Genomic DNA, 23,532 nt, shown 5'->3' on the forward strand with positions numbered 1-23,532 from the left:
ATTCAGAAAGCACTTCGATAGGCCTCGTACGCCTATTAAGTGGAACATCTTCATATATGTGTAGAGGAGTAGTGAGGGACCTCGCGGGGAGTGACGTCAGGCAGACCTCGGGGGACGGTGACGTCATGTCCCAAGGTTGCTACTTAAGGGGAAGCCCGTGACGTAAGCGGGGTCGTCGTGGGAGCCGGGAACGAGAGGGGGTGAAGGTTGATACCCGGGGTAGGTTATCCTCACAGGAGGCTAAGGGTGGCGGCTACCTCACCCGACCGGCCGAAGTTGGTTGAGCCCTCGGCCGGTGCAGGGAGGAGAGCCCAGATAGCCGGGGTAGTAGGGTCCCAAGTACCCTGTCCCCTGGGGAGTTATAGGTGCTAGAGTGTTAAGTGTTAGGTGTAAGCCTGTAACCTACTTAGGCGGAAGTCCCTAATAATCTTGGCGTGAGCCCCTACAATTTTCCTGCCTCTGCGTCGTAAGTTGCACCACGACATATGTATGGATGTTGAACTTCTTTCGCAGCCAACCGTGCCGATCGGAGGTGCTAATCAGAGGTGCAAATATGGTTCAGCGCATGGACATCAAATATTTTAAAACAAACTTCACGATGTTTTTTGTCGTAGTCGCTGGTGGCCAAAAATAATCTGCAATTAGCTGACTACAGCCTGCAGGGAATACAATTGGCTGTGCTCAACCCTGCCCGAACAACAAAGTGGTATTAAACGAAAAAGGAGTCACCCTCGTGTGAATGTGGTGAAGTGCAATCTGTTAATCGCCTAACCAACCAACACTAATTATATGATTACATTGGAGGCATGCACGCTATATGTCAAGAAACCCCTGTTGCCTGCCATATGATGTATTATAGACGCGACATACGGATGTAATGCATGTTGCCCTTCAAATGCCACGCGAAAGAGTGAGGGAGACACAGGACTTCAGAACAGGGTCGAGTGAGTGGTGGCTGAAACTCAAATTTCAAACCCAGAGTTATTGGCGGTGTCAGCTCGGTACGCTGGCATGGCCATTGTGAGCCTACACAGTGCCACTTCAGATGAAGCACTTGTAGTACAATTACGTTGTGGAACGCGACAATACCTGGGCCCACCCGAGGAATGTCGAAATACCACACCGAGATCAGGCCCAAAAAACAAGAACGTTTATTTGACCAGATAAACAATCTTCTTTGGTTCATTCGGTAAAGTCACGTAGAATGAGAATAAAATAATAAAATAACACGGTAAAATTCTCACGATGTTTCGGCCACAACGCAAGCGGCCGTCTTCAGGTGAAAGGAACAGACTTGTCGGGACGACAGAGCTTCAGATAAACAATTTTAATATTTTCTAAACAATGACCGTACTGAATATTTTTTTATTGCGATGCAATTTATTTTGGCAGCAAGGTACCAGCAGGAGGCAAAAATACAACAGAGGTGTCCGCTATAAATATGTGAAGTTATTTATTTATTTATTTCAGTTATTCCCTCTTGTGTGTGCGATTTATTTGGGCATGCTGGGATGCGTGTATGTGTGGTAGGCATATTTGTTATAAACTCAGCAATCTGGGTTCAAATACCTGAGCATGCACAACACCGGTTGAAGCTTGTATCCAAATGAATGGGCAGCTCGTTGGAAACAACACAATTTCCTGTGCTGTGCCAATCTTAATAGATGCTCGCTAATGCCACTTGCCTCGATGGGAAATGAGGCTAATTGAAGAGAGTGGTGGCACATTTGCAGTGCAGACATAACCCAGCGACCCGAGTGCTATCTCATCAGATTCTGGTTCCCACCCCCCCCCCCTGGTCATCTCAGCCAAATTGAGAACCTGCTGTGGTGTGTAAACAATAGCACCTGGGGAGACACGGTGCTGGAAAAACTAGCCCTTTCATCCACCGTGCCAACCTTAATGGGTGCTCGCCAACAGCACCTGCCCAAACAGTATGTTAAGGCTATACGGGGCATCTTTGTCTTTGTATGCACGTGTGCACATAAACTCTAAGTAAATAACCCAAATTCAGATCTCGCAACACAGGGTGTAGGCATCATGGGACATATTTGCCAGTATTAAAGTATGAAAAATAAGGAGAGGTGGCAATAAAACACGTGTCAAAATGTTCAAACAAACAAATAGAAACCTTTTTTAAAGGAATCAAGTTTTGAATCAACCACACGTACTTGTGGTGAACATGCAAACAAACATGCTCTGAAAACATATGCATTGTCTATGTAGCTGCTCACCTCTAGCTATACATGCTGTGATACGTGCATTGTGTGTGTACTGTTCGCCTCTTAACATTCCCTGGACTGACACTGGTGAAACTAGGGGAAAAGAAGGCTGCCTCTGGTGTAGACCAATCACTTTCAAAGATAATACATATATTTTCAGAGTTTGTTTGTTTGCATGATCACCACAAGTTCGTGCGGTTATCGCAAACTTGCTTCATTGCAAAATGTTTCAATTTGGTGTTTGAACATCTGAACGAGAGACTTGATTTCTTGCATCAAGTCTCTCGTTAAGAGAAACTTGATTACTTGTAAATATTGATTTAAAGCTTTCGTGACTGCAGTAATTCATATTCTTAGTTCTTTCGGTAAAGTCACGTTGAAAGGAAACAACAAAATAATAAAATATATATAAAACAATAAATGAAGCAAGTTGTGAGAATTTTTATTGTTTATATATATTTTATTATTTTGTTGTTTACCTTCAACGTGACTTTACCGAAAGAACTAAGAATATACTTGTAAATAGTCACCTTGCAAAGGTACAGTACATATTTGCAAATGGGTACCTTGCAAAAATATATCTATTTAGTGTTTGAACATCTTATGAGAGTTAACGAGAGTTAAGATGTCTTCCGCGCTGAGAATAATGTACAAGTGCATTTTGGGATGCGCGAAAAAGACAGACTCTTTTTCTACAATTTGTATTGACACTGGGAATATGTTGCTGCTGTTGAGTCCTGGATAAAGAAAAATGAGTCCTGAGAGCATTGGGTAAAGGAGGCGGTGTTGTTTACACAGACACCCCGGTCTCTCCACACAGTGTCCACAAAAGCCAGACAAATCACCAACATAATGCAAGCAGTCATCATACATCACCGCCGTTTTCGGCGTGTGCCGCGTGCGCATGAAAGCAACCACTTAACATATTTGCGTCTCAATTCCAGGCATTCTTGGTTTCACGTGGGCTGCACGATTGTGAATACAAATATTGCTTTTCATTCTGCCATTCGACTCGTGCAGCATGTTTTCAAAGGAGGATTTTCAAGAATAATGCGCCGTCACTCATTGATCTGTTGTTATTATGCCAGTCTGCCTGCCTATTAATTTATACGGATACACAGAAGAAGAAACAATGTCCAAAGGTAATTCGTGACCATTCTCCAGTGTGTTTAGCCCAATCTTAGAAATCGCACATTTCTACGACGGGGCCCAGGTTATGTAATAAACCACACGTGTGTTCTCAAAAAGTGATATGTAGTTGTATTACCACTTTCGAATGGGAATTTAATTCGTAATTTTCTGATTGTAAGGCAGGCGCTCTTTGCATCACGCTACCTGGCTGGATTTAAGTCAAAAGTGTCTCCCTGATGAAAAACAAGCAATGAAGTCGCAGTCATATCACTTAACAGCTCTGAACCAACGGTTGGAATTCTATATTCTCATGGCAAAGGCCAGGCTGTAAGTACTCTCAAATGTATATGCAGGGACTCCTCTACTTACGAACGAGTTAGGTTCCAGAGGTATGTTTGTAAGTCGATTTGTTTGTAATTTTACTTCTGTCGGTTCCGAACATGTTGCACGGCATGTACAGTACACGAAACACGGGGAATGGCTTTAAACGTTGTACAATCTCCTGTAGATGTAGATGCCACTATTTCTTAGTACAACCACCCTCAACACATTCATCACTTTTACACTTCTGAGACATGATCGGGGTTGACGATGTTCGTGAAAAGGAGAGAACGTCGTAGCGAACCGCACAGCGACAACACAACAAGAGGCAATGGCGGTGGCCCAGGCAGAAATTCTGGGAATGCTGGGTAATGACACCGGACAACCGCCGGCATCTATTGCGCAGGGCAGTTGAACTTACGACTCTCGGTCTGAACAGGCAACTGGACATGTGGACAGGTTTGTTCGTATCTCTGAAAGTTCGTAAGTCAAATGTTCGTATGTACAGGAACCCTTGTATCGAAAGCAAAGTTACGTTTTTACTTCACCCAGTCAATACGCATTATGAGTGGGTTCATAGTGTAAGGGATCCTGAGAGGCAAACCCGAGTAGGAAATGAAGAGGTACACACCCGCCGGGTCTAACAGCTCCTCGCGAGTTCGAATAGCGAAATCCCGACTCTCACTGGCGAAGAGTTATCACAGGGGGAGGAGCCGACGTAGGGGCATGCCCAATCGGATACGAAGGTGGAGAGCCATTCAAATCGGATTGGTCGTTACACAAAAAAACTATATGGAAATTGAGGAGTCGGTTGGGAGACCGGTATAAGGAAAATGTACATGGGATTGGTGGAGAGTCGTGGAAAGTTCAGAAAGCATGGATTAAGAGAATAAAATTATGGATGGGAAGGAGGTTTCGGGGCACCTGAACGTAGTGGTTGCCTGATGTGTGATGTGCTGTACGGAAGACGTAACGAAGACCAAGTTCAAGACGTACCTGGCCTGGAACTCCTTTAGAATAGCACACAAAATGCAGACTTCATTTGCCCTCATTATGGCTCATCAGCAAGCCGTGCACAACTACTGCATGCTCAGAGTTGTGTGTCGCAGTAAGATAACGGTTTTTACATTAATGACATGTGAAATCATATTCTTTGTTGTTTCCCTTCAACGTGACTTTACCGAAATAACTAAGAATATGAATACTGCAGTCACGAAAGCTTTAAATCAAAATGTGAAATCATATTTGGCCAAATAGCCTATGATAAAACATTACTCGTGAAAAAAGTTAAATTGAGGTTTTTTTTGGACGAATAAATTGCATTGCTATTATTATTGTGTATGCGTGTTAACCAACAAGTGGAGGAACCTGAAACATCAAGAGAAAACTAGAGGTCATCAGATAAATGTCAGGAAAATTATATTCACCAGATCTGGTTCCCATTAATTTCATGTTTGTAGAGTAAAATAATAATATAATTTGATAATCAAGACGAATAATTCATCTGGGTGGGCATTAGAACTAGCTGAATTTGCTCAGCCGAGTATAATTACATTACAATAACTGTATAAATCAGTGGTGAGCTACCTGCGGACCGCATGCATCCCGTGCAGCTCCTCGTGGTGGCCTAGTCTCAGTGTGTCCCTAGGGTGATGCGTTGGGTCATGATTAGTGCATAATAACGATTTAAAGCTTGCAGTCCACGACATTATACACTACACTGTACACCAGACTATACCGCACACTAACACTGTACAACACACAGCACACTACACCATACACAATATACACTACAGTTTCCTATAGACTACACTTTACACACGACACGATATACAATACACTATACACACTACACTATACATTACATAATACGACTCGTGATACTGTATACTACAGTACATAGACTACACTAGACACTAACACTATACACTACACGCTACACTACACTAGACACTACACTATACACTGCACCAGCGGTGGGCAACCTGCGTCTCGTGGAGCCCCACGTGGTGGGCTGGTCTCAGTGTGTCCAGGGTGATGCGTCGGGTCGTGGCTCGTGCACAAGGGCCATGTCTGAAGCTTGCGGCCCCACTCAGGTGAAGGAGGGTGATTCACGTGGCCCACTGACTCGTCTGGGTTGCCCATCGCTGGTCGAAATAAAGTTGTTGACAAAAACATTCCACTTACAATAGCAAGTGAGCCATTATGATATAAACAAAATATAGGTTTTTGGGTTAGATTGTGTAAATATAAATGCGTCGTTAAACCCACCACCACCCGACACAGCCAATAAGTAAAGGCTTGTTACGTAAACAGAAAATGCCAATTCCTTACTAGTACTGCACACTGGTGTGTTGGAGAGCATATTCACAACATTTACAATCTGGATTTGCTCTCCAAGAAACTCGTCTGCTGTACCGGTAACGAATAGGCATGTTCTGTTTACGTGAAAAGCCTTACTAATTGGCTATGGCGGGTGGTGGCAGGTTTAACGACACATTTATATTATGGATTATATTGGTCCCAAAAGCCTACGTATTAAACATTCTGATATATATATTTTTTCGTCAAATGCTATTGCAAATTCAGCTAAACGGCGTGGCACGCACACGCACGCACCCACTCTGTTTAATATGGTGCCGTGAGCACAATGCAAAAAAAAAGGTTGTCATCGCGATGAGCATCAAACCTGCTTTTGTGCCGCACGTTTACGATGCATTTCGTATTCCAAGCATGAGGCACGCGTTTGGTAAATTACAATTCATTTCATATCAACGTCGACCGCTCGCTGATCTCACAACAAATGCTGCCCTAAAATCGCCCCACTGGAGGAAATGCGGAAAAAATTTAACGGGGAAGAGTTAGCAATAACGCGGAATGGACATTCACTCTATTTTTTGTTCGTTGGATTTATTTATGAAGGCTGTCTCGATTAAGGTGCGCGTAGCCTGCCACACAATGATACAATTCTTCTCTCCACCGAACGAATTGGGGGTTTAAACCCAGTGGGCGGCATCCGCTGGCACGTTCTAGCCACAACACACATGCCGGTTGGTTTTGTGCATACTCACAGCAACAAGCGGGTTTTGTTTTGTTTTTTTTTGCGGCGGGGGTATTTATGTAGTACTTGTATTCATTAATTGTGCACATTTTGCACAAAGAGCTCAAGAAAAAGTGAACAGGATTTGAGACCCAATTTTTTTTTCCATAACAGTAAGGAATGCTAGGATGAAGGCCTACATTAATGCAGATGTGAAAAACGAGCGTGAGTTTATACGTCATTGGTACAACGATGCATCGGTCCATTAATTAGGACGCTCACAATAGGTGCGTCGAATTGCGTGTGTGAGAATCTGTTTTAAAGTGCATGTGTGTTGCAGCCACTGGTAGAGAAAGCTACATTCACTGATATTAAAAACATTGATTCCTGAATACAGTCGCCAACGGAGAGGGATTCAATTATTTTAATGTTGCCAGGTAAGGTCCACTGAGCTATATAACTCTTTGTCAGAGACGACCTGGTCACAAATGATAGCTCAACTGAGTGGCCCATCAGCAGGACATTTATAGCAGCCAAAAACTGTAAACGCATGTTTCAAAGTGTGGAGGAAAAAAAAACGGAGGACCCGGAGGAAAATCCACACGGGAACAGGGAGAACATGCAAACTCCAAATATACAGCCGTCAGGGTCGGGACGTAACCCACGAACTCATGTATACCAGGCAAGGGAGTTAACATCTCGGCTACCTTGGCACCCCAAATCTTTATGCTCGATTAATTAATCGTTATATCGATTGCATTGTTATGCTCCTAATATGCGCGTCGAGGGAGATCTTATCCTCGTTCCCCATCTTAAGGGCTTCCAGGTTGAGCTCTCGATGGTACGAGGGTGCTGGCTCAATAGCTCGTGGTCTCCTAATAATGGCTGTGTCAGAGCACTCAGGCAGGACCACCGGGATACATTGTGCACATCCAGATTGAGGCACGTATGATTAAACCAAGTTCTCAAGAAAAGTGTGTCAAAAGGCTCAGCTCAATCAGTCATATGCTACATATGCATATATAATAAATTCCGAAAAGTTTATTTCATCATCATCATCACGATCCATGGGCAGATAGCCCGTGGGTGTCACATTTGTTTCCACTTTCCTCTGCCTTGTGCCATTATTTGCTCAAGTAGTGGCCACATCATTCTGGCACCAATCTCTCTCTGTGATGTCATCGTCAAGCCATTCTCTGTTAGAGCTTCCTCTCTTTCCGGTTCCTTCCATTTTTCAAAACATCAACAACACATATTCAATTTATGCAAACCAACACACCTGAAGACGACCATTTGAGTTATGGTCGAAACGTCGTGAGAATTTTTTATTGTTTTATATATATTTTATTATTTTGTTGTTTCCCTTCAACGTGACTTTACCGAAAAAACTAAGAATATAACACATATTCTTGCTTTATTCGGTAAAGTCACGTAGAAGGTAAATAATAAAGTAATAAAAATTTAATAATAAAAATAAAACAATAAATTATATTTCTTATCTTATTATTTCCCTTCTACGTGACTTTACAGAAAGAACCAAGAATATGAATCCCTGCAGTCAGGAAAGCTTTAAATCGAGAAAAAAACAACAACAACACAATTTTACTTTTCCTGTTTTTGTTGTCCATCTAACATGGGTGTCCAAATAGTGGTGCCAGTTTCCTTCTCGCCACTGCCTGCAAAATATCTCATTCTGTGTGCAACCTTTTTCTTCCTCTACGTTGGCCACTCTTTGAGTTCTGCTTACTGTAGATGCAATGCATTCCGAGAAGCAACACATGTGATCTCTGCATTTAAATTCGGACGAATTCCAGCACTGAGAATGAAAATATGGGTTTTCCTGCATCGCTCTCACACACAGAGCAGGTAGTAAGGTGCTACCATTCACCGTGTGGACCACCCGGTTTTATTAACTGATATCAGAGGTAACCCTTTGAAACCCACCTCTATTGGCCAAGACCTGACATGAACGTTTTCACTCCTCTGCGTGAGATCCGAATGTAGACGTCGTTTCATGACACGATGCCGATAGCCAAATCAGAATAAAATGTGGACCAGTCACGTAAGAAAGGAAAATAAATGAGAGATGAAAGAGCGGTACTTTACAAAAGGCTTCTCTCCATCTTGTGACTTCAGTGGCGCTATTTGTGCATATATATATGTGGGGGGGGGGGGGTTGGTAAGAAAATTAAAGAAATAAAATATTAACAAAATAAATACCAAGAAGCCAGAAGCAGAGAGTTTTACGGAGACGGCGTTGCCATTCGGCGAGCAGCCGACGAGGTTTTCATGACCTTGAATCCCACCGTGTGGTGATTCGGTCGGATGTGTTATTAAAGTGCATTTCCAGCAACAAAGCTAATGGTTATGCTCTGCCAATCCCACGACCAAAAATGTTGAAAACGAGAGTTAGATGACAAGGACATTGCAATGCAGGCAGCTCTCGCTTTTACGACGTCACAATGCGTTCCCGGTAAACCCCGTCGTAACAAAAAGGATCGCCGTCAATACTTGTCACTAGGACCCTATTTTCCCAAAGACAGCGGTATGAACAGTAGAAAAAATCACTCGCTGGTGTTATTTTTTTCATTTTATCAATCATATTTTAGAGGGTTTAATAGAATTTTAATGTAAAGCTTTCGTGACTGCAGGGATTCATATTCTTGGTTCTTTCGGTAAAGTCACATAGAAGGGAAACACTTTTTCTAATTTCGTGAGCATTTTATTGTTTTATATTTTTATTATTTTATTGTTTCCCTTCTACGTGACTTTACCGAAAGAACCAAGAATAGGGTTTAATAGGTGAATATCCACAAAAAGACAAAGGGCTCTGCGCAAAGTCACATGGACACCGCACTGACGACTCTGTCCGCGTGCGTTCGAAAGTCGTGTCGGAAAAAAAGTTCTTCATTAAAAAAAATCACGTTTCTGCGTCGTTAAATCGATCCACAGTGGCACTAAATAAACGTTGCGAACGTGGAACTTCGTAACTCGGACCGCTGCGAACCGGACGCGGCTCGTAGCTGTTGTTATTTCTTGCAAGTCGGTGCATCGTAACATCTGGGCATGATCACGCCCGCCAAGAACGGACAATCATTTTGATATTTTTTTTTTCATTGAGCAATTTCGGGGATTGAGAGAACGCACTATCACTCGGCGAAATATCGTGGACAATTTTTTTTCTCGCTGTGGTTTTACCACCTGATGATGATGATGATCGCTTGTGTTGCAATCGAAACGTCGCGATTTGTTTTATTTTATTTATAACTAAGTGACTTCACCGAAAGAACCACATGGTATAAATACGTAAAATACGGAGAGATTTAAATGTTAAATGTCACAGTCTCTCTGCTCAAAATGATCAGGAGGGCAGCGGTAATCTCTGTTGGTATCCCTAAGCCGGTGGTGTTAGCCCCACATTCCCTTCGCCAGGTAGAGAGTCCCTCCGTGCGATTACCATCGTGGAGGTTCAACAACTTGTTACTACGCTCGCTCTATGGAACCCTTTGAGAAAACGATGTCTCAGTCAATCCCCCCCTCCCCCCTGTGTAGGGATTTGAAATCACAGCCATTTCTGAAATCGAGGGCTCCAACTGCATCAACACTGAGCCTAGATAACACAGGTATGTAAGTACAGCTTTTTTTTTTGCTTCTGAGTGACACGTTTCTTTTTTTAATCCACAGCAATGTAGGATATGAAACTGCATACGCTATGGTTAGCAAGTGTATAATTAGTAACACATTTTAAGTTGAGGTCACAATTGTGTCGGCAATAAATGCCTTGGTGTCATTGCAGCAAGACCTTCTCTGAATGTGCTCTTGCTCATTAAAATTGAGTAATGAGGAGGTGGTTTTAGACAAATATTAAACTTAGTCCAGTACATTAGAGCATTTGTTACTAATGAAAGGGCTCTGGAGGAATGTGCTCGCAGGATTTTCGGGATACTGCGCATGAATGACAATATTAATTAATTTCACTGTTATTGTTACACGCAAGATGTGGCTTCTTTAAATGAACATATGTGTGCAGTTTTTTAAGCTTCAGTGATGCGTCTTTTTCAAATAACAGCATTTTGCTATTGTGTAGGTATTAACATCACATGAGGTTGAAAATTTATGTCAGTTATCGAGTGTCTTAAAAGTGAACACAAATGATAACTTTTGATTTATAGCTTTCGTGACTGCAGGGATTCATATTCTTGGTTCTTTCTGTAAAGTCACGTAGAAGGGAAACAATAAAATAATAAAAATATAAAACAATAAAATTCTCACGACGTTTCGACTGCAACACAGTAAAACCATAGCAAGAAAATGTTCTTGCTGTGGTTTTCACACCTGATGATGATTGCTTGTGTTGCAGTCGAAACGTCGTGAGAATTTTATTGTTTTATATTTTTATTATTTGATTGTTTCCCTTCTACGTGACTTTACCGAAAGAACCAATAATACAATTGATAACTGTTTTCAAAATACGGATATTGAAAACACATTCTGGATTAAAAAAAAAACCTAATTTGCTATCAGTGATTTGCAAGGTTACGTTTTTATAACGCCTCATAACGTTTTCAGATGTTGTTTTTGAAGGTTACATCACATCCAGAATATAATTTACTAAAGTTGCTATCTCACAATACCAAGAATGTCCCTTTGTTTCATATTTTTCTCCAATTTCCATTCTGATTGTGCTATTGGCATCATAGTCGTGAGACAAAGTGTCCGTACGGATCTCTCGCAAAGTTGTGCAACCTTTCAGGACACAATGGCCCACAGAAGCAGCTATCACAGAGCTACCTCTTGAAGATTATTTTAAGTGACCTCAAATCAAGCAAAAGTAGAGGAAAACACTTCGCCGCTTAATTCTTCCCCTTGGAGAGAAACGTTCATTGAATGACATTCGACCTCGATTTTAATTCTCAGAGGTGGAATTTATCCCAAATTAAATAGAGTCAAATGCTGGTTCCAGAAATACAATGTAAATTATGTACTCCCATGACAGAAACCCGTCTATACGTAGAGTAACCGTACCAACAAGCAGTAATCAATGTAACCACCCTGAAAGGCTAATAAACAAAGTCAACTCCTCCTACTGGGATTTGAACGCGTAACTTTCAAACCATAATTTTTAGCGATCTAACCACAGCAGCTGGTGAGGCTTTGGTGAGAATGTATCACCGTATATAACGTGTGTGGTGTGAACTGACAAAAAAAAGACCAGTGGAAATGTAAACGGAGTGTGGAAGCCTAATGCACACCTCTAAGACAGCCAAATACATTCACCAGCCACCTGGAAACTGCCGGTGTTAATTTGCATTTTTAATATGATTCATGCCAGCAACATGGCCCGCCCATCTAAAACCCCCGTAACGTCAGAAGATAAACTTAGGTGTGTGGGTGGTCACTCAAATGTGAGGAGCGGGAGGGTAGCCGGTTAGCGTGCTGCACTACGATCCCCGGCGACCAGAGTTCGATTCACGCTCACGGTGTACAACGGTGACGATTATCTTCACTGGTCCTGGGCCTTCCCTAGGTCGACTCAGCCTCAAATGAGTACCTGGTACAGTGTGTAAACATCGCCACTGGGGAGACAAAGGCGGCCGGACGTGGCCACCCACCCCCTCGTGTGCTGTGCCAGCCTTCATAGGTGCTCGCTAATAGCATTTGCCACCAGCAGTCTGTTAGGGCTATACGGGGGATCTTTGTCTTTGTTATGTATGCACGTTGAACTTCTTTAGCACCGTACGCAGCCAACCGTGCTAATCGGAGGCGCGATTACATCACAAACATACAAGTGATCGTATGTTTGTGATGTATGCAGAAGCACTATTACATTTGACAATTTGCATATTACTGAGATTCGTGTGTAATGTGAAATACAGCTTAATGGATAAAATTCGCTTTAATTAAAAACACCACACCGGGGGAGAGAGAAGAAAAGAGGCTTTTCAGTAATGGGAATCAATTTCCAACATCATAACTTAAGATCGATCAATGATGCTCTCGACTAAACGAAGCCATGGAATGTATGATCTCATTTTGATAAGTGTCGTTTCTTCTCAGAGGGTTTGAATCGCAGCATTTTAATGGCAGGGTGGGGGGGAGGAGGCACACATTCTGTCCCGACGATGGCCACTGTTGATTTTGGACCAGGTGAATATTCTCTTTTGACCTGCAGGATTGGAAGTCAACCCCCAACCGGGATGTAATCCCAAAGCCTTCTGACCGTGTGGACCACCCTAGCCACAGCCACAGTCGCACCAGATGAACATTTTACACCACGTTTATAGGTAACGGTCTGTACGCTAAAGGTCTATGATAAACAAACACACAAAAAAACACGTGGCCTTGTAAACATTAGCGATGTTATTTACATTCAGATGTCTCCGGGTCATATTAACAAAGACAAAGGTGCACTTACATTCCAAACCGTAATCCGTTCGCCTTGTGGGCTGTGCACCGTTTATATATTAGAATCGGAATCAACGGAATTTCTATTGCTCGTTGATTGCATTCTAAATTTTGATACATTCACCTGTTTTCTTTGTAAGTGGCCGTACTGAGTAGTCAAAGTCACGTTGGTGGGGGGGGGGGGGATTCCACATTCCCATGACAGGGGCCAGTCAGTATACGACAAGGGCCCCTGTCATATACAGTCATCGTAGATGTGGTATACGACAAGGGCCCCTGTCATATACAGTCATCGTCGATGTGGTATACCACCCCATGCTTTTAATGAGCAAAAGCGAGGCATATTGACGTGCCTGTAAATTGTAATCCTGGAAATCGTTTTAAACGGATGATATTTTTTTACTGCGTAAACTTCTTTTCAATGTTCCTTCAATAACCGTAGCATTGTTTTTGTTCATAGAAAAAGAAAAAAAATCCTAAAATAATTCACACATGTGATCATATCGTTACACGCATTAGTGTGCAACTCACGCACGCATTGGTTTATGTCCGTCTTCGAGCATACATCGTGTCGCCTAAGTGCATCACATTGGGCACAAATTAGCACTGCAATATATATATTTCCGCCCCACACTTTCCTGGGAAATAGTGTAATCTTCCAACGCAGATTTCGCATGAATCTAATGTCATTCTTTAAGCATCGCCTCGTGATCGATGCATTTAATTTCGTCGCGACGTTAATGACAAGTGTCTTCGGAGCGACGATAAGTTGCAAGGCTTCGTGGGACCAATGGAAATTTAAAAAAAGTAGCTTTAAAAAAATAAAACAATTCCAAACATCGTTAACGAAATGTGCCGTCAGAGAAATGCTTCATTGTTGGAATGATCAAATTGGCTTCCCAAACGCCACCCGCTGCGCTGAACTTTCCCACAAGTATCACCTCTTTTTTGTCTCAACATTCTGCACGACTTATTGAGCGTGAACGGACTGAACCAGAGTTCACAATTTATGGCATTGGCAAATGTATATACAGCAGATATATGTGTGTATATATCCATTACAGTTCTTAATGATTTAATATCACATATGCACATTCACTGAACCAAAAAGTACCGAGGGAAAGCCCACAAATAAGAGTGGATAGCACTCAAATAATTCGCAAAGACGTTGGTCTCGCAATTTTGTGCCTTGTGTGTTTCATTTACATCCGCTAAACACCTTGTCTGTGAGTTGTACAACATTCCTTTAAGAAACTATACTCTCACACATCCTGGTCCTTCCCCTGCACCTCCGATTAGCACGGTTGGCTATGTACGGTGCGGAAAAAGTTCAACGTACATACATACATAGGCACCTTTCACTTAGCACGGTTGGTTCACGTACGGTGTAAAATAAGTTCAGCATGCATACACACACCACGAAATCTCCCGTGTAAAATAGCCAGGCAACCGGATCCACAGGATCATCGTCCACGCTGACCAGCCACGCAAGCTGCCGATCGACTTGTCTGTGGTTGCTCTCCCATCTGGGTGGACAGATGTGGTGGGAATAAATTAGGAAACTTGCCCCATTGTTTCAACCGATGTCACCGGTAGATGGAATTGTGGGTCGCAGGTCCAGTGCGCAAACCGTTACACGGAGGTCGTACCTAATGTCGGGTAACGCTTACGTGACATTTCTGTATTTGTCCTTTCTCATGGTGTCCCATCATTTTGAGTGCAGGCTTCTGTGAAACAGGCAATTTCAATGACATCAAGAGATGTCATTTTCAACAAATATATAAACAGCTTCAATGAGCCTCATGAAACCTAAACTTGTTTTGTTTTACATCGAGAGATCTATGGGCTCAACCCGTATTTGTTTGTATAATGCCAGATTAGTTAATAACGTCACTTTAGTGAAAAATGGCAAAAATCTTTTATTATAGGGTTGAACACATTCTGGTGGGTTGGTGACCAATTGGGAATCATTCATAGAGAGCGGCTTGAATTACGGGGCAATGAATCGGCCTCACTCTGCTGTGAGGTTCGTTGTTGTAAATTGTGATGATGTCTATGACTGGCAGTGTCTATCGAAACGTGCCCATTGGAGAGTCCTGCAGAGGATGGGTGGGTGGGGAATGTCTCAGCTTGAGATCAACTGGTGAGAGCCCAGACATAGATGGTTGGCAATGTCGTTGGAATATTCCACTCACAATCACGACAGTAAGATATGAGATCACAGTCCGAGGTTGACCCAGCCCTTCATTGTGATCAGTCATGATCTATCCACTGCTGGTCGAAGGGCCTCGCCAAGCCGTCGCCACAATTGACGGTCCCACAATGCGGCAATCCACCCGTTTCCCGTGCAGGCAACTACTTCCTTCAAGTGACCTCCCATCCACAGTGTGGGGAAGCTCCTCACCTGCCCGCTCATCCCAATGGTCAAACTCATATTTTGAATTCTCAGTTCTAGAAGCTGGAATTTAACCAAATTAAGCGTAAAAAAATAAAACTAATTGCCACGACCGTTGGTGGCCAGTGTGAGCCCATCATGTCACGAGATGTGAGAACCCGGTTTCATCACCCGCGGCTGCCTTCCTTTCGAAGCATACAATCTCAGTGGCGTTAGCTCAGTGACCCCTGACCTCTGGAGCCAGCCGACCACCGCCCTCCCGGGAACGTCGGTGGAGAAGTCGGTGCAATTATGAACGCGTTTCTTAACGCCGCACTTACCATGCTGTGTACTTGCCAACCAGAGCCAACAAAGCCTCCCGCAGGCAGTCGGTGATATTATTGTAGTAATATTATTACTACGGCTACTATTATATTCTTGGTTCTGTCGGTAAAGTCACGTAGAAGGGAAACACATACCCAGTGGACTCAAGCACGTACACCAAGCTCTTAAGGCTAATGGTTACTCCGACTACACAATCCGCAAAGCTATCACTCCAGCCATGAAGAAGGACCCTCTTGAGGAGCCTTTCAAAACCATCACTTTACCCTACATTGCAGGGATCACAAAAAATATTTCCAAAATCTTGAATAAACACAAGATCCAGGTCCGATTCAACACATATAAGGGAAACAATAAAATAATAAAAATATACAATAATAAAATCCTCATGACGTTTCGACTGCAACACAAGCAATCATCATCAGGTGTGAAAACTACAGCAAGAAATTTTGAAAAAAGTGGCGGTTTTTTTGCTGTAGTTTACACACCTGATGATTGCTTGTGTTGCAGTCGAAACGTCGTGAGAATTTTATTGTTTTATATTTTTTTATTATTTTATACGTGACTTTACCGAAAGAACCAAGAATATGAATCCCTGCAGTCACGAAAGCTTTAAATCAAAATTTACTGCTACTATTGTTTGTGTGTTATGCAGTTCAATGCAATGACAGTGGTGCAGGCGACATGCCTCCACTGGTGACAGTGCTGGCTGATGGAAGAATATTTAATATATATTTTTTTGTATTCTAAATCACCGGGTTACTCTCACAGATTTATGATACCGCTGGTCGTGCAGCTCATTGGAACTGTAAGGCCAAGGCGAGAAAGTGCCTTTGATCATCGCTCGTACGCTGGTGATAAAACACAAGGCGGTGTTGTAACAGCGTAAAATATGAACGGCGGAGTGCACTGGGCAAATGCCAATCTGGAGGATTTTTATTTTTTTCAACGAGATCCATCACCTTGAAGAAAAAAAAGTCGCATTCTGGGCAGCAGCAGCAGCAGCAGGAGCAGCCAAAATGTGAACCTAAATGTGAATTCAGAGAGAAACTGCAACATTGGAATTCCGGCTGTACTACAGCTCTACTATGAGGTGGCAATTGAATGCAATGCGCATATCATGATGATGATGACGATTATAATGATTTGTCATGCTCACATATCCATATGGTGCAATCTTAATATCATCATCATCATCATCTATTTTGATGTTGCCAGTTCCATTAAATAGCATCCATGTTCTTATATTACAATCGTATAATCATCATCACATAACAATGATCTATTCTGAGATTAGAAGTGCCATGCAAAATAATTATCATGGTCATCATCATCGCTTCTTGTGTGCAAATCTCTAGTCAATATAAGCATCAAGATCATCGTCTCATATCTTATAACATTCATTCGATAGCACCATCATCGCCGTAACATGTTCTGATGTTTGCATCAAACTTCCATTCGGACATTTCCTAAATCATATGAAAACAATTAGACCGATATATTTCAAACTACTGTTGGTTTTTTACGCATGTAATGCAAAGTTATCGGTTATAATATAACATACTGTATATATATACAATTAAATGTATACAACTGTATATTTGATACTTGTTTTCTTAAAAGCATGGGTCACATGCTTAGTCACTAATTCATTGGATTGCTTTGCAATGAACATCGGCAAGTAAATGTACGAGTCGTGCGGAGAGATTACGAGCGAGGCTTTACCCATTACATTTTTATTCCTAATGTAAGAACGAACCTCTCCGCCTGTCTAACTGTTACATTTCTTCGAACACGAATCAAAAACCTCCATGTACATCTGAAAAACACAACGAAAACGAAACCCCTCCAGGAAACTCCCCGATTAAAAAAAAGCCCCCCATTCGCAGGGAGCACAGTCGGATCCCATGCAAAACCTCCATCGCGTATCTCTTAAGCACAATTAAGACCCACACCCCCCTCGACGAAAGCAAAGTGCCACGTTCCGCGTCTGATTTACACGCCGTGCGAACGCGCTGATCAAAAGCCCACACTGCAGCGAGTTTAACGTGGACGCGGTGATCTCACCGAATGTATTTCCTCTTCGCCGGGTTAACCCTGGTGCTGTGCTTTTCTGTAGTTGTTGTTGGTGTGGGGCCGTCCATAAATGACGTCACGCGATTTTGGATGATTTTTTTACCCCCCCCCACTACCCCCCTTCGTCACACGGCGTCACAAAAAGTCAGACCCCCCCCACCTCAAATATGACGTCACAAAGCTCTGCCCCGCCCCCCCCCCCCCCCCAAAAAAAATAAAACATGCTTCAAATCATCATTAGACCTCCTTTGCCAGTACCAAAATATAATAAAAGGGTTTTTTCCCCTTTTTTCTGGTAACAAAACTGAAACCTTTTTAATAGGATCCATGTCTGCATTAACCACAATATCTGCAGTCAAAATGCAAACAAAAATCATACTATGATAATACATGATAATATATGACCAATGCATATATTATCATAGTATGTTTTTTTGTTTGCATTTTGACTGCAGGTATTGTGGTTAATGCAGGCATGAATCCTTGTAAAAAAAGTGTCAGTTTTGTTGACAGAACAAAAAGGGGAAAACCCCTATTATTATGCTTCAAATCGCTTGAAACTATTGTCATTGTAGTGCGTATTTAATGTGGCGCTGCGCTCTGATGTTGTAGGAGAAAACACTTAGTAAAAATTATATTTATTTAAGTAGAGCGTGTTGTCTATATTTTTTTAAAGTTGCGCATTTTGATGTGACGTCACATTTCTCAAGTCCACCCCCCTCTCCTCGTCACACATCGTCACAAGTGTCTGACCCCCCCCCCCCCCAGGTGTGTGACGTCATTTATGGACGGCCCTAAAGGAATTAGGAGCACATTGGGTCTCCACCTTGCAGACCACGGAAACTGGACGAGCACTCTCGCCTCCACTGCTGCCCTTGAGCAAGGTGATGGGAATTCCACATTCCCATGTCCGGGAGTCAGTCTCTCCACTGGACAGACGATAATAATGTAAAAATGTTTTCACTCCACTGCTGGATGAATGCCTCCCCCACACCTTTCGATCGTGGTGGGGTTGTCTGACTACATTTGACCACCCTGCGATGTCTGCGGATTGACAAGGTATCCGCTTTAACCGTTACGCGAGCCAATCAAAGCTTCGGCAGTCAAATTTCGATTTAAAGCTTTCGTGACTGCAAGGATTCATCTTCCTTGGTTCTTTCGGTAAAGTCACGTAGAATGAGAATAAAATAATAAAATAACACAATAAAATTCTCACGACATTCTCACGGCCGAAACGTCGTGAGAATTTTATTGTGTTATTTTATTATTATTTTATTCTCATTCTACGTGACTTCACCGAAAGAACCAAGGAAGATTCAGCAGTCAAGTTGAGCGACACTCCCTCCGATCGCCGGGTCTCGTAGCAGCGAGTGCGCTCATCAATGCGCCCCATTATTTAATCTTGACCACGCATCGATGATGCGTGGAGTCGATTCCTCAGCCAAGGATTGAACTTGTAACCTTCCGCTTAACGAGTCGAACGCTGTAATCGCCGCGACGCACGATCAGCTGTTTGAGAATAGACGGCCGAAATCCCTGGAATGCAATCCCCCTGCAAGATTTCGGAGCATTTGATGTGTGTGTGTTTAGGCTTGAAACACCCCCAAACACCAGTAAATTGCAAACGCAAAAAAAAGAATGTGCTTCCTCTCAATTCTCCCCGAGGCAGCCCATGCTGGCAGGGAGACTGAGTGTGCAATGACTCAAGACGACTATCCAAGACTGTGGTTTGTGCGTTCGTAACCAATCTAAAATGAGGCTTTTGGAGCATTAAGAAATTCACACTTGCCCTGTCGAATCTATGGAAATGCCATCACGCCTGGCGTGGGTTATGAAACGGCGGCTCACCGGTGTGTGTTCGCTCACCTCTTGTGTGTCTGAGTGTTTCTCTGCTCGCTGTGAGCTCTCCCTCCTTTTGGTCAATAAGGATATATGAGACACTCTCGCCTGTGTGTGTTTGTGCGTGTCCGAGTGTGTGTTTGTGCGCGTCTGAGTGTGTGCATGTATGGGGAGCGGGAGTGCAACGGTTAGCGCTACGCTGCGCTACAAACCCGGCGACCCGAGTTCGATTCCTGCTCACGGCCAACACCAGTGACAATTGTTTGAATCTGTCCCGGGTCTCCCCTCGATCGACTCAGCCTCAAATGAGTACATAGCGTGCGCGTGTAAACTTCGCCACTCGCGAGACAAAGGCGATCGGGCGTGGTTCTGGCCACCCGTCCCGGCTGTGTGGAGCAGTATTCGCAACCAGCACGTGCCACAGCAGTCTACTGGGGGCTACACGGGGGATATTTGTTTCGTGTGCCAAACTGACTCTTTGTGCACTCTGTTGATGTCTCTGAGTGTGAATTCCAGTGTGATTGTCTATCGTTTTATGCCGGGCTTCATAGGTGCTCGCTAACAGCACTTGCCCTATCGGTGTGAAAGAAGTTGCAACATACGTACAGGTAAATTCAGCCTTAACTAGCTACTGAGTGTCTAGAAGAAAGAAAAAAAAATTCCCCCAGTGAAATGAATGGACAACGTTGAGCGTCGAGTCCACTATTTATTGAAATAAAGTGCACGTGAGAGAAAACCTGAATTGCCTGGAAAGGAACCCATACACGTCCAAATATTAGTATTCGTGGGTCAGGAACCATCTTGCTGCACTGCCATCTCCTGGACACCCCACGGCCCAGAGGGTGTTGTTCTCAGCCACATGGATCCCACCTAACGCATCATTTTCATGGTTCAAAATGTCAGCTTCAGGGTGCAATCTAAACGAAGTGGCTTATTATCATATGGACATTTAAAGCAGTCAAATAGTCCAAACGCACGTTTTGAAATGCGGAGGAGAAAAACCCGGAGGACCCGGAGGAAAAACCCACGCGACCAAGTAGAGAGAGAGAGAGAGACACGCAAACTCCAAATATACAGCAGCAGCAGCAGGCGCCAGGGTCGGGATCGAACCCACGACCTCCTGTATACCTGGCGAGGTTGTTAACATCTCCTAGTCACCGTGATGATGATGAGAGAGAGAGACGCAAACTCCAAATATACAGCAGCAGCAGGCGCCAGGGTCGGGATCGAACCCACGACCTCCTGTATACCAGGCGAGGTTGTTAACATCTCCTAGCCACCGTGATGATGATGAGAGACACGCAAACTCCAAATATACAGCAGCAGGCGCCAGGGTCGGGATCGAACACACGACCTCCTGTATACCAGGCGAGGTAGTTAACATCTCCTAGCCACCGTGATGATGATGAGAGAGAGACACGCAAACTCCAAATATACAGCAGCAGGTGCCAGGGTCGGGATCGAACCCACGACCTCCTGCATACCAGGCGAGGTAGTTAACATTTCCTAGCCACCGTGATGATGATGAGAGAGAGAGAGACGCAAACTCCAAATATACAGCAGCAGGCGCCAGGGTCGGGATCGAACCCATGACCTCCTGTATACCAGGCGAGGTAGTTAACATCTCCTAGCCACCGTGATGATGATGAGAGAGAGAGACACGCAAACTCCAAATATACAGCAGCAGGCGCCAGGGTCGGGATCGAACCCACGACCTCCTGTATACCGGGCGAGGTAGTTAACAGCCACTGCGTCACCCTCTCGCAGCCGCGTTGCCCACTAGTTAATTGCATAGAGGTTTCAGTCTGTACCAAAAGTTTCCGCAGTTTTAATTTAGCGTCTCTTGAAATGTCACTTTTCAGAATACCGAGCGAGGGAGTGAACATATCGCCACCATTTAAGTCCTGAGACCGGGACGAGTCTAATTTGAATGAGTGGCCTGAGTTACCAAAACGATAAAAGCAAAACATATGAACATCATTACAAAAAAAATGTGTATCACATGAGGAATTGAAAATATTGCAAGACATAACTCACCGAAGTGCAAATCGCCTCATCTTAGGTCAATGATAATATTACTCTTTGGTTCTATTCGGTAAAGTCACGTAGGTAAAAATAAAATAACAAAAATCACGACGTTAGTTGTGACGTTAGTCGTGATTTTTGTTATTTTACTTTTTTACCTACGTGACTTTACCGAATAGAACCAAAGAGTATGGATCCTTGCAGTCACGAAAGCTTCAAATCTAAAAAAAATGATAATATTGTTAATGTTTCGTTTTCCCAACCTCTTCGCTGCTCATCGGAGCTCAATAAAAATTACAATGATTCAGAAAGGAAAGTCAGAGTGGCGTGTTTTTTTAAGGAGGTTTCAACACTCGGCCATGCGGTGCTGTGGTGAGAGCACTAAACATCGCAACAAGAATGCCACGAGTTAAAATGCTGCTTTGGGGACACTTTGTGGAAGTTGACAGTAGTCGTGGTATTGAAAAAAAAAATTGGCCCCTTGCCATTGGAAAGTGAAATGTCCACTGTCTGTACTGTACTGGCTTCGGGCCTCGAGTAGACGTGATTGCCAGCTCTTGCTCATTTTAGGAGGGAGACCACTTTAGCTTCTGCCTTTCCCATTACGAATTTAAGTGGGGAGCTATGCCAGACTAACACAGCTTACATCTGCCTGCCTTATACATGTCAACAATGCTCTCATCTCTCGCCCTCCCTCCACATCTCTGAGATTCGCAAGCTTTTTTTGCAAGCGTGAACATTTGATTTACTCTCACCGACGGCAATTACTGTGCAAGCTAATTGAGTAGAATCACGCTGACCTCGAGGCTGGGGGGGGGGGGGTATGCAGGTTGTCACAGTGGTTGGGGGGGTATGCAGGATGTCACAGTGGCCATGGCCTCCCAGGATTTTGCAAACACCGGAGCCCACCACAACCATCACGACGGCCTTGACGTGCGCGAGATATCCGCCCCTTCGTGTCACTTCACACCCGTGGCAAGCGGAGACGCAAGACAGCGGGGACGTGAAATTGCGATGCTTTTGACGAAAATAATAGACGGGATTTTTTGTGTTCACATCAATCGCGGTACCAAACCGATGCATTAAGGTCGATGGATGTAAAACAGCCAGCAAAGAATGGAGAGGATACAATGCGCATTAGCTGGTGAGAGCTGAGAAACGTCGTGGGTTTCAGGTGGGTTATTATTGTTGTTATTATTATTATTCTTGGTTCTTTCGGTAAAGTCACGCACAGTGAGGGACAAAAGTATTTGATCCCCTGTGATTTTGTACGTTTGCCCACTGACAAAGAAATGATCAGTCTATAATTTTAATGATAGCTTTATTTGAACAGTGAGAGACAGAATAACAACAAAAAAATCCAGAAAAACGCATGTCAAAAATGTTATAAATTGATTTCCATCTTAATGAGGGAAATAAGTATTTGACCCCTCTGCAAAACATGACTTAGTACTTGGTGGCAAAGCCCTTGTTGGCAATCACAGAGGTCAGACGTTTCTTGTAGTTGGCTACCAGGTTTGCACACATCTCAGGAGGGATTTTGTCCCACTCCTCTTTGCAGATCTTCTACAAGTCATTAAGGTTTCGAGGCTGACGTTTAGCAACTCGAACCTTCAGCTTCCTCCACCGATTTTCTATGGGTTTAAGGTCTGGAGACTGGCTAGGCCACTCCAGGACCTTAATGTGCTTCTTCTTGAGCCACTCCTTTGTTGTCTTGGCCGTGTGTTTTGGGTCATTGTCATGCTGGAATACCCATC

General features: G+C 43.5%; 1 protein-coding gene and 1 long non-coding RNA gene across 3 annotated transcripts in view; one reads left to right on the forward strand and one right to left on the reverse strand.

Annotated features, from left to right (window-relative positions):
• The window catches only part of LOC116945092 (CUB and sushi domain-containing protein 1-like), a 630,678-nt gene that overhangs the window by 526,347 nt on the left and 80,799 nt on the right, over positions 1-23,532 (reverse strand). The gene's annotated exons all lie outside the window — the stretch shown is intronic.
• Positions 185-18,790, forward strand: LOC142925679 (uncharacterized). Its single transcript, XR_012942644.1, has 3 exons — positions 185-466; positions 10,267-10,337; positions 18,680-18,790. It is a non-coding gene; the product is annotated as an uncharacterized LOC142925679 (long non-coding RNA).

The sequence above is a fragment of the Petromyzon marinus genome, chromosome 23 (assembly GCF_048934315.1).
Source record: "Petromyzon marinus isolate PM22_M1 ecotype Great Lakes invasive population chromosome 23, UKy_Petmar_22M1.pri1.0, whole genome shotgun sequence".
In the NCBI taxonomy this organism is placed as follows: domain Eukaryota; kingdom Metazoa; phylum Chordata; class Hyperoartia; order Petromyzontiformes; family Petromyzontidae; genus Petromyzon; species Petromyzon marinus.